Genomic DNA, 14,762 nt, shown 5'->3' with positions numbered 1-14,762 from the left:
TTTATGTTAAATTCACATTTCTGGACTTTACTATGAGTTTGTGTGTTTTTCTGTGATTTCAGGTAAATTCTGACTGAAATTGAGGGATCTGAGCAAAACTCTGAAAAAGGCTGACAAAAAGACTGCTGATGCTGTTGGATTCTGACCTCCCTGCACTCGAAATGGATTTTCTGGAGCTACAGAACTCTAAATGGCGCACTCTCAACGGCGTTGGAAAGTAGACATCCAGGGCTTTCCAGCAATATATAATAGTCCATACTTTATTTGAAGAATGACGACGTAACTTGGCGTTGAACGCCAAGTACATGCTCCTGTCTGGAGTTAAACGCCAGAAAAACGTCATGATCCGGAGTTGAACGCCCAAAACACGTCATAACTCAAAGTTCAACTCCAAGAGAAGCCTCAGCTCGTGGATTGATCAAGCTCAGCCCAAGCATGCACTAAGTGGGCCCCGGAAGTGGATTTATGCATCAATTACTTACTCATGTAAACCCTAGGAGCTAGTTTATTATAAATAGGATGATTTACTAATGTATTAGACATCTTTGGTCTCAGTTTTGTTTTAATTCTTCATCCTAAGAGACTATTGATCACGTTTTAGGGGGCTGGCCATTCGGCCATGCCTGAACCTTTTTCACTTATGTATTTTCAACAGTGAAGTTTCTGCACACCATAGATTAAGGGTGTGGAGCTCTGCTGTACCTCAAGTATTAATGCAGTTCTATTATCTTTTATTCGGTCTCTATCTTATTCTTATTCCAAGATATTCATTCGCACCCAAGAACATGATGAATGTGATGAGTAAATAACCCTCATCATCATTCTCACTTATGAACGCGTGTGATTGACAACCACTTCCGTTCTACATGCAACAGAGCTTGAATGTGTATCTCTTAGATTCCCCAACAGAATCTTCGTGGTATAAGCTAGATAGATGGCGGCATTTATGAGGATCCGGAAAGTCCAACCTTGTCTGTGGTGTTCCGAGTAGGATCCTGGGAATCCGGAAAGTCTAACCTTGTCTGTGGTATTCCGAGTAGGATTCCGGTAATGAATGACTGTGACGTGCTTCAAACTTGCAAGTGCTGGGCGTTAGTGACAGACGCAAAAGAATCAATGGATTCTATTCCAGTAGGCGCGGGAACCAACCAGTGATTAGCCGTACTGTGACAGAGTGCGTGAGCATTAGTTTTCACTGCGAGGATGGGATGTAGCCATCAACCATGGGTGATGCCTCCAGATGATTAGCTGTGCGAGTGACAGTCGCGTAGGATATTTTCCCGAGAGGATTGAAAGTAGCCACAGCTGATGGTGAACCCCTATACACAGCTTGCCATGGAAAGGAGTAAGAAGGATTGAGTAGAAGCAGTGGGAAGGCAGACGTCCGTGAGTCATACAGCACCTCCATACACTTATCTGAAATTCTCACTAATGAATCTACATAAGTATTTCTATCCTTTTTATTATTTATTATTTATTTTATTCCAATAATCACAATTACCCTTTAATTTGTCTAACTGAGATTTACAAGGTGACCATAGCTTGCTTCATACCAACAATCTCTGTGGATTCGACCCTTACTCACGTAAGGTTATTACTTGGACGACCCAGTACACTTGCTGGTTAGTTGAACGGAGTTGTGAAAATAAACAGTGCCCTAAGAGTAAACTCACCAAAGTATAAAGAACATGTGATCACAATTTCGTCCACCACTGCTGCTTTCATCCAATTCTTCTTACTCCTTTCCATGGCAAGCTGTTTGTAGGGCATCACCGTTGTCAATGGCTACATCCCATCCTCTCAGTGAAAATGGTCCAAATGCTCTGTTACGGCACGGCTAATCATCTGTCGGTTCTCAATCAGGTTGGAATAGAATCCCTTGATTCTTTTGCGTTTGTCATCACGCCCAGCCTTCAGGAGTTTGAAGCTCGTCACAGTCATTCAATCCCAGAATCCTACTCGGAATACCATAGACAAGGTTTAGACTTTCCGGATTCTCAAGAATGCTGCCATCAATTCTAGCTTATACCACGAAGATTCTGTTGGGGAATCTAAGAGATATGCGCCCGGCCTAAGGTAAAACGGAAGTGGTTGTCAGTCACGCGCGTTCATAGGTGAGAATGATGATGAGTGTCACGGATCATCACATTCATCAAGGTGAAGTGCAACGTATATCTTGGATTAAGAATAAAATTGATTTGGATAGAAAATAATAGTAATTGCATTGAAACTTGAGGTACAGCAGAGCTCCACACCCTTAATCTATGGTGTGTAGAAACTCCACCGTTGAAAATACATAAGTGAGAGAGGTTCAGGCATGACCGAATGGCCAGCCCCCAAAACGTGGTCACTGGATCAAAACCAAGATGATAATATGATAGTAAAGAGTTCTATTTATAATAAACTAGCTACTAGGGTTTACAGAAGTAAGTAATTGATGCATAAATCCACTTCCGGGGCCCACTTGGTGTATGTTTGGGCTGAGCTTGGTCTATCCACGAGCTGAGGCTTTTCTTGGAGTTGAACTCCAAGTTATAACGTGTTTTGGGCGTTCAACTCCGGATCATGACGTGTTTCTGGCGTTTAACTCCAGACAGAAGCATGTACTTGGCGTTCAACGCCAAGTTACGTCGTCAATTTCCGAATAAAGTATGGACTATTATATATTGCTGGAAAGCTCTGGATGTCTACTTTCCAACGCCGTTGAGAGCGCGCCATTTGGAGTTCTGTAGTATCAGAAAATCCATTTTGAGTGCAGGGCGGTCAGATTCCAACAGCATCAGCAGTCCTTTTGTCAGCCCTTTTCAGAGTTTTGCTCAAGTCCCTTAATTTCAGCCAGAAATTACCTGAAATCACAGAAAAACACACAAACTCCTAGTAAAGTCCAGAAATGTGAATTTAACATAAAAACTAATGAAAACATCCCTAAAAGTAACTAGATCATACTAAAAACTACCTAAAAACAATGCCAAAAAGCGTATAAATTATCCGCTCATCACAACACCAAACTTAAATTGTTGCTTGTCCCCAAGCAACTGAAAATAAAATAGGATAAAAAGAAGAGAATATACTATAAATTCAGAATATCAATGAATATAATTCTAATTAAATGAGTGGGACTTGTAGCTTTTTGCTTCTGAACAGTTTTGGCATCTCACTTTTTCCTTTGAAGTTTTGAATGATTGGCTTCTCTAGGAACTTAGAATTTCAGATAGTGTTATTGATTCTCCTAGTTAAGTATGTTGATTCTTGAACACAGCTACTTTTTGAGTCTTGGCCGTGGCCCTAAGCACTTTGTTTTTCAGTATTACCACCGGATACATAAATGCCACAGACACATAACTGGGTGAACCTTTTCAGATTGTGACTCAGCTTTGCTAGAGTCCCCAGTTAGTGGTGTCCAGAGCTCTTAAGCACACTCTTTTTCTTTGGATCTTTTTTTTTAAATATATTTCTTTTTTTTTTGCCAATTAATTTTTTTTTAACAAGCTTTTGCTTTTTCACTGCTTTTTCTTGCTTCAAGAATTAAATTTATGATTTTTCAGATTGTCAATAACATTTCTCCTTGTTCATCATTCTTTCAAGTGCCAACAATTTTAACATTCATAAATAACAAGATCAAAAGACATATGCACTGTTCAAGCATTCATTCAGAAAGCAAGAAGTATTGTCACCACATCAATATAATTAAACTAAATTCTAGGATAAATTCGAAATTCATGTACTTCTTGTTCTTTTGAATTAAAACATTTTTCATTTAAGAGAGGTGAAGGATTAATGGATTTTATTCATAATTTTTAAGGCATAGTTACTACATACTAATGATCATGAAGTAGAGACACAAAATATAGATAAACATGAAGGATAAAAACCGAAAAAACAGATAAAATAAGAACAAGGAATGAGTCCACCTGAGTAAGGGTGGCGCCTTCTTGAAGATCCAATGGTGCTTTTTGAGCTCCTTTATGTCTCTTCCTTGCTTCTGTTGCATGATCCCTAGTGATTTTGGTGTTCCTATCCTTAGTTGCTTCCAATAATTATGTGGAGGAACATGTATCCCCTGAGGTATCTCAGGGATTTCTTGAAGAGGGAATTTCTCATGCTTTCTTGATGTGCAGTCAAATGCTCTTCTACTGAGCTATGGACCCTTTACATGAAACTTTCCATCTCCCATGACTTGGAGGTGGAAGCTTTTTGTCTTTCATTTTCTCTTTTTTTTTTCTTCTTTTTTTTTTTGAGGTTTCTCTGAATTGTTGATTTTTAGTTTCTCTTTACTTCCTCTTCAGAGTCCTTTCAGGTTCTTGATCTGCTTCAATAAGAATGTTCTTGTCCTTGCTCCTGCTCATATAGGGAAGAAGAGAACAAGAAAAAAAAGAGGAATCCTCTATGCCACAGTAAAGAGGTTCCTTATTGTTAGTAGAAGAAGAAAGGAATAAAAGTGGAGAATCCAATCACAATGGTGAGGATAGAGGCAGTGATTGGAGATGAAGAGAGGTGAAGAGAAGTGTTAGTAAATAAATAAAATAAATAGAAAGAGATGAGGGGGAGAGAAATTCGAAAATAATTTTGAAAAATGGGTTAGTAATTTTTGAAAATTAAAACTAAAATTTGAAACAATTAATTAATTAAAAAGAATTTTTGAAAAAGAGGGAGGTATTTTCGAAAATTAGAGAGGGAAAAGTAGTTAGGTGGTTTTGAAAAAGATAAGAAACAAAAAGTTAATTAGTTAGTTGAAAAAAGATATTAAAATCAATTTTGAAAAGATAAGAAGATAAGAAGTTAGAAAAGATATTTTAAAATTTTTTTGAAAAAGATAAAATTTTGAAAAAAAAAATATGATATAAAAGATATGATTTAAAAAGATATGGTTTTGAAAAGATAAGATTGAAATTAGTTTTGAAAAAGATTTGAATTTTAAAATTACAATTAATGACTTGACTCACAAGAAATCACAAGATATGATTCTAGAACTTAAAATTTGAATCTTTCTTAACAAGAAAGTAACAAACTTGAAATTTTTGAATCAAAACATTAATTTTTGATGCAATTTTCGAAAATATGATGTAAAGATAAGAAAAAGATTTTGAAAATATTTTGAAAAAGATTTTTGAAATTTTCGAAAATGATGAAAAAAATGGGAAAGATATGATTTTTGAAAAAGATTTTAAAAAGATAAGATATTTTTTTGATTTTTGAATTTTTTTTATGAGAGAGAAAAACACTAGAAATACTCAATGCATGAAAATTTTGGATCAAAACACATGATGCATGCAAGAACACTATGAATGTCAAGATGAACACCAAGAACACTTTGAAGATCATGATGAACATCAAGAACATATTTTTGAAAAATTTTCAAGAAAAGAAAACATGCAAGACACCAAACTTAGAAATTTTTCATGTTTAGACTCTATGAATGCAAGAATGCACATGAAAAACACCATACAACACAAAACAAGAAAATATGAAGATCAAACAAGAAAGTTCATCAAGAACAACTTGAAGATCATGATGAATGCTATGAATGCATGAATTTTTCGAAAATTTTATGCAAGAAAAAGATGAACATGCAATTGACACCAAACTTATGACTTGACAAAAGACTCAAACAAGAAACACAAAATATTTTTGATTTTTATGATTTTTCTAATTTTTTTGTATTTTATTTGATTTTTTCGAAAAACATATAAGAAAAGGAAAATAAGAAATTCAAAATTTTTAATATGAATTCCAGGAATCATGCAATGTTAGTCTAAAGCTCCAGTCCAGGAATTAGACATGGCTTAATAGCCAGCCAAGCTTTCAATGAAAGCTCCAGTCCAAAATACTAGACATGGCCAATGGCCAGCCAAGCTTTAGAATACATAGTTCAAGCATGTGAAGAGGAAGCCTCAGTGCAAAAGAATTTAGACATGGCTTTACAGCCAGCCAGGCTTCAACATGCTTCATGAAACTCTAGAATGCATATTAAAAATTTTTTTGAATAATTTTCGAAAATAGGGAGAAGATTTTGAAAAGATTTTTGAAATTTTTTTTTTATAAAATAAAAATTACCTAATCTGAGCAACAAGATGAACCGTCAGTTGTCCATACTCGAACAATCCCCGGCAACGGCGCCAAAAACTTGGTGGACGAAATTGTGATTCATTCTTTTCACTTCAACAATCCCAGGTAATGGCTCCAAAAACTTGGTGCACAGAACCATGGTCCAAAATTAACTTCACAGTCTCGCTCAACTAACCAGCAAGTGCACTGGGTCGTCCAAGTAATACCTTACGTGAGTAAGGGTCGATCCCACGGAGATTGTTGGTATGAAGCAAGCTATGGTCATCTTGTAAATCTCAGTCAGGCTTATCCATGTGGTTATGGGAGATTAGATAATTAAAAGATAAATAAAATAGGATAGAAATACTTATGTAATTCAATGGTGGGAATTTCAGATAGGCGTATGAAGATGCTGTGCTCCTCTTGAATCTCTGCTTTCCTGCTGCTTTCATCCAATTCTTCTTACTCCTTTCCATGGCAAGCTATTTGTAGGGCATCACCGTTGTCAATGGCTACATCCCATCCTCTCAGTGAAAATGGTCCAAATGCTCTGTCACGGCACGGCTAATCATCTGTCGGTTCTCAATCAGGTTGGAATAGAATCCCTTGATTCTTTTGCGTTTGTCATCACGCCCAGCCTTCAGGAGTTTGAAGCTCGTCACAGTCATTCAATCCCAGAATCCTACTCGGAATACCATAGACAAGGTTTAGACTTTCCGGATTCTCAAGAATGCTGCCATCAATTCTAGCTTATACCACGAAGATTCTGTTGGGGAATCTAAGAGATATGCGCCCGGCCTAAGGTAGAACGGAAGTGGTTGTCAGTCACGCGCGTTCATAGGTGAGAATGATGATGAGTGTCATGGATCATCACATTCATCAAGGTGAAGTGCAACGTATATCTTGGATTAAGAATAAAATTGATTTGGATAAAAAATAATAGTAATTGCATTGAAACTTGAGGTACAGCAGAGCTCCACACCCTTAATCTATGGTGTGTAGAAACTCCACCGTTGAAAATACATAAGTGAGAGAGGTTCAGGCATGGCCGAATGGCCAGCCCCAAAAACGTGGTCACTGGATCAAAACCAAGATGATAATATGATAGTAAAGAGTTCTATTTATAATAAACTAGCTACTAGGGTTTACAGAAGTAAGTAATTGATGCATAAATCCACTTCCGGGGCCCACTTGGTGTATGTTTGGGCTGAGCTTGGTCTATCCACGAGCTGAGGCTTTTCTTGGAGTTGAACTCCAAGTTATAACATGTTTTGGGCGTTCAACTCCGGATCATGACGTGTTTCTGGCGTTTAACTCCAGACAGAAGCATGTACTTGGCGTTCAACGCCAAGTTACGTCGTCAATTTCCGAATAAAGTATGAACTATTATATATTGCTGGAAAGCTCTGGATGTCTACTTTCCAACGCCGTTGAGAGAGCGCCATTTGGAGTTCTGTAGCTCCAGAAAATCCATTTTGAGTGCAGGGCGGTCAGATTCCAACAGCATCAGCAGTCCTTTTGTCAGCCCTTTTCAGAGTTTTGCTCAAGTCCCTTAATTTCAGCCAGAAATTACCTGAAATCACAGAAAAACACACAAACTCCTAGTAAAGTCCAGAAATGTGAATTTAACATAAAAACTAATGAAAACATCCCTAAAAGTAACTAGATCATACTAAAAACTACCTAAAAATAATGCCAAAAAGCGTATAAATTATACAGAGAAAAACTAAGGTTCTGAAAAGTGTGTAAAAAACCAAAGGAGTTCGAATTCTCCAAAAGACAAAATCTTTTTCTTTTTATATCTAACCTAATTTGATTTGAAAATAAAATAAAATATTAAATCTTAAGACTAAAAGATATTGTTTGTAAATAAAAATTACAAAAAGAAAATATAAAAGATAACAACTAAAAGCTAAATTCACTAAAGATGCTCCAAGAGGGTGGATTCGGGTTGGGATGCCTAACGCTAAATGCCAGTTAAGGGGCAGAGAGCTTTCTGCTTCGTGGGATTGCTGGCGTTTAGTGCCCAAAAGGGGAAGGTCCAGCTCCTTTCCTTTTTGCTCCAAACTCTGCCAAATTGCTCTGAATTTCACCTGAAATCATAAAAATACTAGAACAACTCAATGTAGTATCCAAAGAGGATTTTTGCACTAAAATTAAATAAAAATTAATAATTTATAACTAAAAATAACTAGAAAATAAAGGAAAAAAGGGTACAAGATGCTCATGCATCAAATAGTAAGCGTCAACTATATTGTAGTAGATATTGCATTAGGCCTCCTTGATAGGTCAAGCAACTTTAAACCAACTCACTATAGTAGTATCGACTCCTCACCTTTACATGAAATTTCTCACTCAGGAGAGAATAACCACCATAAGAGGAGATCAGAAGCTGCGGAGAATATATTATAATGAAAGTTTAAACTTGCAAGGCTGCCCAAAGGGAAAAGAGGTCCATTCAATAAATCTTGGAGGTGTTCGGGTGTGAGAAGACAAGAGACTCCAGCCTGAAGAACAAGTGGAAGAGAATCATATAGGTGATGAAGTCAGAAAGATGACCAATGTGGGAGCTAATCTAGAACAGAAGTTAAAGGAGGACCTCATTTTCTTATTAAAGGAGAATGCTAACCTCTTTGCATGAAAAGTTTTAGACATGCTCGGTGTACAACCCGAACTCATGTGTCATAATTTGGCTATTTATCCAGGATCCCGACCTATTCAACAATGATGATGAAAACTTAGCCCTGAAAGAGAACAGGTCATGGAAGCACAAGTTCAAGCACTCTTAGAAGATGGATTTATAAAAAGGAAGTAAAGTACCTTTTATGACTAGCAAATATAGTTATAATAAAGAAGCAAAACGGGAAATTGAGAATTATATGGATTATACTGACCTCAACAAAGCTTACTTTAAAGATCCTTTTCCCTTGCCTAGCATCAATGCCTTGGTGAATTCAGCATCTATATACAAGTTTCTTTCCTTTATGGATGCTTACTCGGGAATAATCAAATCCCAATATATGAGCTTGATCAAGAGAAAATATCATTTATCACTTCTAAGGCCAACTATTGTTACATAGTCATGCGTTTTGGGTTGAAAAGGGAAAGGACAATGTACCAGCAATTGATGAATAAGGTGTTCTCACCTCACTTAGGAAGATTGATGGAAGTCTACGTAGATGAATGCTTGTCAAAACCCAGAATGAAGCTAGTCTACTGATTGACTTATCTGAGGTTTTCAATACCATAAGATAGCATGACATGAGACCAAATCCCACAAAATGCACCCTTGCAGCAAAAGGAGAGAAATTCCTTGGATTCATGCTCATCCAAAGGGAAATTGAAACTAATCCGGACAAGTACAAAGTAGTCCTCGATATAAGAAGTCTGACCTACTTGAAAGAAGTTCAATAATTGAATGGCAAGTTGGCAGCTCTCTCAAGATTCTTAGCTGGATCAGCTATGAAGTTATTACCATTGTTTGTAGTACTCCAGAAAGAGGTGATTTCACTTGGACTCAAGAATGTGAACAAAATTTCAAGAATTCAAGTGGTTTCAGTCTCAACCTTCTATTCTTACCCGATCGGAGGTAAGAGAAGAACTCGTCCTATATTTAGCTGTAGCAGATAAAGTTATAGCTTCTACACTTATTCGAAAAGATAAAACAAGACAAAAACCTATTTATTTTACAAGCAAAGTGTGCATGGAGTCAAGTTAAGTTACCAAACAATTGAGAAGTTTTCCTATGTCCTCGTTTTGGCTTCTAAAAGACTATGACCCTACTTCCAAGCCCACACCATGATGGTCCAAACTAATTAACCCATGAAGCACATCTTACAAAAAACAAACATTGCAAGACAACTGTTGCAGTGGGTTGTTGAGCTATCGGAGTTCGACTTGAGATATGAGCCTTAGATAGCTATCAAGTCACAATGTATGGCTAACTTCATTGCTGAATATGCAAGAAAACATACAAGATGCTCGACTACATAGAGTTTGTATATGGATCGATCATTCAATAAGGTCGTTTGTGGTGCAGGACTCATCCTAAAAAGCGAGGAAGGAACTCAGTTGAAGTTATCCCTCAAATTTAATTTCCCGACTTCTAACAATCAAGCTAAATATGAAGTCATTCTGGCCGACTTTAAATGGTTGAAGAAGTCGGTTCCTCAAGGGTGGTCCTATTTAGTGATTCTCAAGTAATAACCTCATAAATGGATGATGAATATCAGGCCAAGGATCCTAACATGAAAAGATATCTGGAGAAAATATTAGCGCAATTGGCTAAATTCTAAGAGGCTAAGGTCAGGCATATAACTCAAGAATTGAATGGTCGAGCTGATGCCCTAAACTAGCTAGCACAATCCAAGAGGTAATAACAGATGTTTGATTCAAGAAACATTGCAGCTATCAACAATAGGGAAAAAATTTAAGAGGGCATATTAACAGTCTCTAACATGAACTTGGGTTGGATGACTCCTATCATAGAGTACCTTAAGTTTGATATCCTGCCTCAGAAGGGAAAGAAAGTAAAGAAGTTAATAAAAGAAGCCTAGAACTATACTTTAGTTCAAAATTTCCTTTACAAAAGAGGGAAATCTATACCTTTGTTAAAATGTGTCCCAACCCCAAAGATCAAAGAAGTCTTATAGATAAAGTCCACAGTGGAATTTACAAAAATCATTTGACGGCAAAATTATTGACAAAGAAAGTGTTACGAGTTTGTTTCTATTGGCCGACTTGGTAAAATGATGCTACCAATTTTGTTAAAAATGTACGCCTTGTTAGCTACATGCAAACTTCCACGTAGCACCTTTAGAAGAACTCATCAGCATCACTTCACCGTAATCTTTTGCAAAATGGAGGCTGGATCTATTTTGACCATTTTCTCAGGCACCTAGACAAGTAAAATACCTTATAGTGAGAGTTGATTACTTTACCAAATGGATCGGGGCAGAACCTTTGGCATCTATCACAACTCAAAGAAGTCAAAATTTTCTTTATAAGAACACTGTGACAAGATTTGGAGTATCATTTTCAATTATCACTAATAATGGTACTCAATTCATCGACTCCACCTTTCGAAATTTGGTAGCAAGACTGAAAATTGAACACCAGTTCACGTCGAAAAAATACCCCCAAGCCAACATGCAAGCATAAGATATGAATAAGGTCATTCTATTTGGTGTCAAAAGAAGACTAGAAGAAGAAAAAGGAGCATGAACAGAGGAGCTTCCACAACTACTATGGGCATACCGGACAACTCCTTAATTGACCATTAGAGAGTATTCGTTCCAACTTGCATATGGTATATATGCTATGATTCTTATTGAAGTATATGAAGAAATTCCAAGAGTGAGATTCTACAATGAAGTCAGAAACATCCAAGCACATAAGGAAGAACTTGATTTCCTACTAGAGGTTCGAGAACAAGCTCGAATACAAAAAGAGGCATTGAAGCAAAGGATGGCTACAAGGTACAACAAGAAAGTCATAAGAGGGAACCTTGCTATCGGGATACAGAAGTTGGGTGAAAAAGTTATCAGCTAACTAGAATGGACCTTACAAGATCATTGAAGTTTGGGGAAAAGGTTACTACAAGTTGTCCGACATGATGGGGAACGAACCATCCAGATCATGGCATGCCTGCAACAAGAAGAGATATTATAGCTAGAAAACAAATCTTGCTTCCTGATGTACTCTTTTTTCCAACTTCATAGTTTTTTTCCCAATGGATATGAGTTTGTATGTGAAATGATGATTTTGATGAGTATTGGATTATGATGATGTTGATGATTAGAGATCATACATGAAAATTGTGAAAGAATTTGTGTGTTGACATGTTGAGATATATGAATTGTATATGATGATGATTTGATGATTATGAAGTGATGATAATTGTTGATCTTGGTGAGGATTGGTGATAATTATTAATGTGAAATGTGAATTGATTTGAGAATTTGGGTGTGGAATGGTTGAGGAAGGATGGAGAGGTAATTGGTAGTGATTTTTTGTTGTAGTTGAATTAAATTTGGATGGAGGATTTTGGAAAGCTAGTGTTTTGTGAAACTTGATAAAAGGCTAATTTTTGAACAAGTTTGGTGGGTCATAACTTGGCTTCTAGACTCCCAAATTTTATGAAACTTATTTTGAATGAAAATTAGGTCCGTGAAGTTTAACTCATTCGAAGAACTGATCAAAAATGATTTTTAACGAAAAAGTTATGAGCGTTCAAAGATGGGTATTTAAAACTGGTTTTCTGGAACTTAGCAGCTTTTCTGAAAAATACAGGGCATGCATACGCAGACACATGCATGCATACGCGTGAATTTTCTCTGTTTCATACACTCACGTACGCATGAGTTTTGTGTACGCATGAAAGGCCAAGTTTTGAACGCGTGCGTACGCGGCAACATGTTTGTGTATGCAAGTCACCCCCTCTATTTTGAGTACCTGCATACGTGGGAGGTACTCGTGTACGTGTGATTGGCAAAACTCACGTGCATGTGTACGCATGGGATGGCATGCGTACGCATGACCACCCTATTTTGGAAAAGTTACATGTTGTGATTTAAACCTTTTCTTGAGCTTTCCAAACCTCTTTAACACTCGTTTAGGGTCCGTTAGCAAGCTTTTAAATTTTAGAATAAGGGTGAATAAGTTAATCAGTTAAGGGAATATTGAGGAGGATTTGCAAAGTGATAATTAAGTAATGAGATGCTGGTAATGTTGAGTAAAAAATAATTGATAAAGATAACGATAACAATAATGAAATGTGACTGAATTGAAATATGATTAATGATGAGATTGGCTATGAGGAAGAGGAATGATGAGGATTGAGTTTAATTATGAATTTTGATTCAATGCGAATGATTAATAATGAATTTGATAATGAATGAGACATAATTAATGTCAATGAGGATATTGATGTGTTGGATGTGGGAAAGGCGTTAGGGCACTAATTTCTCGATTCATTCTCCCGCATTCTTTGTAATTGTGATGAGTTGGATGTGGGGAAGGAGGTAGGGCACTAATTTCTCGATTCATTCTCCCATATTCTTTGTGATTTATGTTTTGTGGGATGTGAAGAAGCTGATAGGGAACTAATCCCCCGATGTTTTCCCTCATATTCTCTCTCTCTTTCTCTCTCTCTCTCTCTCTCTCTCTCTCTCTCTCTCTCTCTTTGTCTGCAAGGTGGTAGGACACTAATCCCTCGACCAATATGGTATGGTCTCACGAGAAGAAGGTGGTAGGGCACTAATCCCCCAATTTATTCCCCCTGGTGTATGCTTCCAAGATAAGGTGATAGGACACTAATCCTCCGATTTTATGCCTTCTAGATATGCGTAGTCGAGAGATGGTATCCGAGTTAGCTACCAGATGTGTCAGATTCTGGCAGTATAACTGACACATGAGCTCACGGCCAGTAGAAAAGGCATTCATCATATGTATTTGTATGTTTTGTATGAGTGTGCATTTGTTTTAGCTTGCCTAATTACTTATATGTGATTAACTGCTATCTGATCTGTTTGTAGTAATTATTATCTATACCTGTGCTTTCCTTGTTTGACTTGTATGTCTTTGTAACTGAGAGATTGTAAGAACCCACATTTTCATGTAAAACCATTTTAAAAATAATAATTTTAGTGCTCGAAATAGATTCAAAATTTAGAAGTTTTAATTTAAAAATATAAATGAGAAATTTGGTTTCAGTGAATTTTTCTGAGTTGGAAAATGTATTTCTTTCGAAAAGTTTTTGTAAAAATGCATACTGGTGCTTAAGCCGGTAGTACCAGCTCTGGTCTATCCAGTACTGCGTATTTTGAAAAATAATATTTAGAAAATTTGTTTATTGTTTTGAAAGGACAAAAAAAATTTAGAATTGAAAACTGGGCACTAATCTTAAAGGTTTTAGTCCAAGGTGGACCAAACGAATCAAAAATGCTAACGGGTTGGACCGGGTCCAAACCGGGCCTAAGGCCAAACATATATAAGCTCATTTAATGAGCTTTGAACTCATTTTCCAGCCCTAAGAGAGAGAGGGCCGTGGATTTTAGAGAGGAGAGGAGAAGAGGGATGACATTATTCATCCTATACTTTTGGGAGCCATAACTTGAGCTACGGAGCTCCGATTGACGAGCCGTTTGTGACCACGCAAAGCTCTTTTCGAGCTCTACGTTTATATCTAAGCAAACTTGGTAAGAAATCATGGTTTACTTCCTAATTTTCTGCCCTAAGTTTCTGTGTATTTTTAGGTTGGGATTTTGAACAAGTTTTGTGGTTTTGCTTGTTTAGGTGATCTCTAGTAGCGGGTAATTGATGAATTTTACCCCTACTCTTGTTGGATAAGGTAAGGTTTCACTAAATCCTTGTGTTTAGTTATTTTGAGTATCTTAGGTTTTGATTTTGGTGATATATGTGATGTTAGATTGAGTTTTGGTGTTTGTTGGTGTTGGTTGAGGCTTTGGATCAAGCTTCGTGGCTTTGTTTGGTGTTTGGCGCATTTGAAAATTGGCCAAGGTATGGTTTCAATTTCTTTTATGTAATATGTAATGTTTCTGGACACTTAGGCTAGTTGACCTTAAGATATGATTGAATTATGTAAGTGACATGTGAATTGTGTTGGAGATTTTATGAGTTGGGTATGTTAGAATTTGATTATGATGTTGATGAGAAAATTGATGATTTGTATTATTGATGTGGCTTGATTGATGTTG

Source organism: Arachis stenosperma, chromosome 4, assembly GCF_014773155.1.
Source record: "Arachis stenosperma cultivar V10309 chromosome 4, arast.V10309.gnm1.PFL2, whole genome shotgun sequence".
Lineage (NCBI taxonomy): Eukaryota > Viridiplantae > Streptophyta > Magnoliopsida > Fabales > Fabaceae > Arachis > Arachis stenosperma.
Note: the sequence above shows the minus strand (reverse complement) of the source record.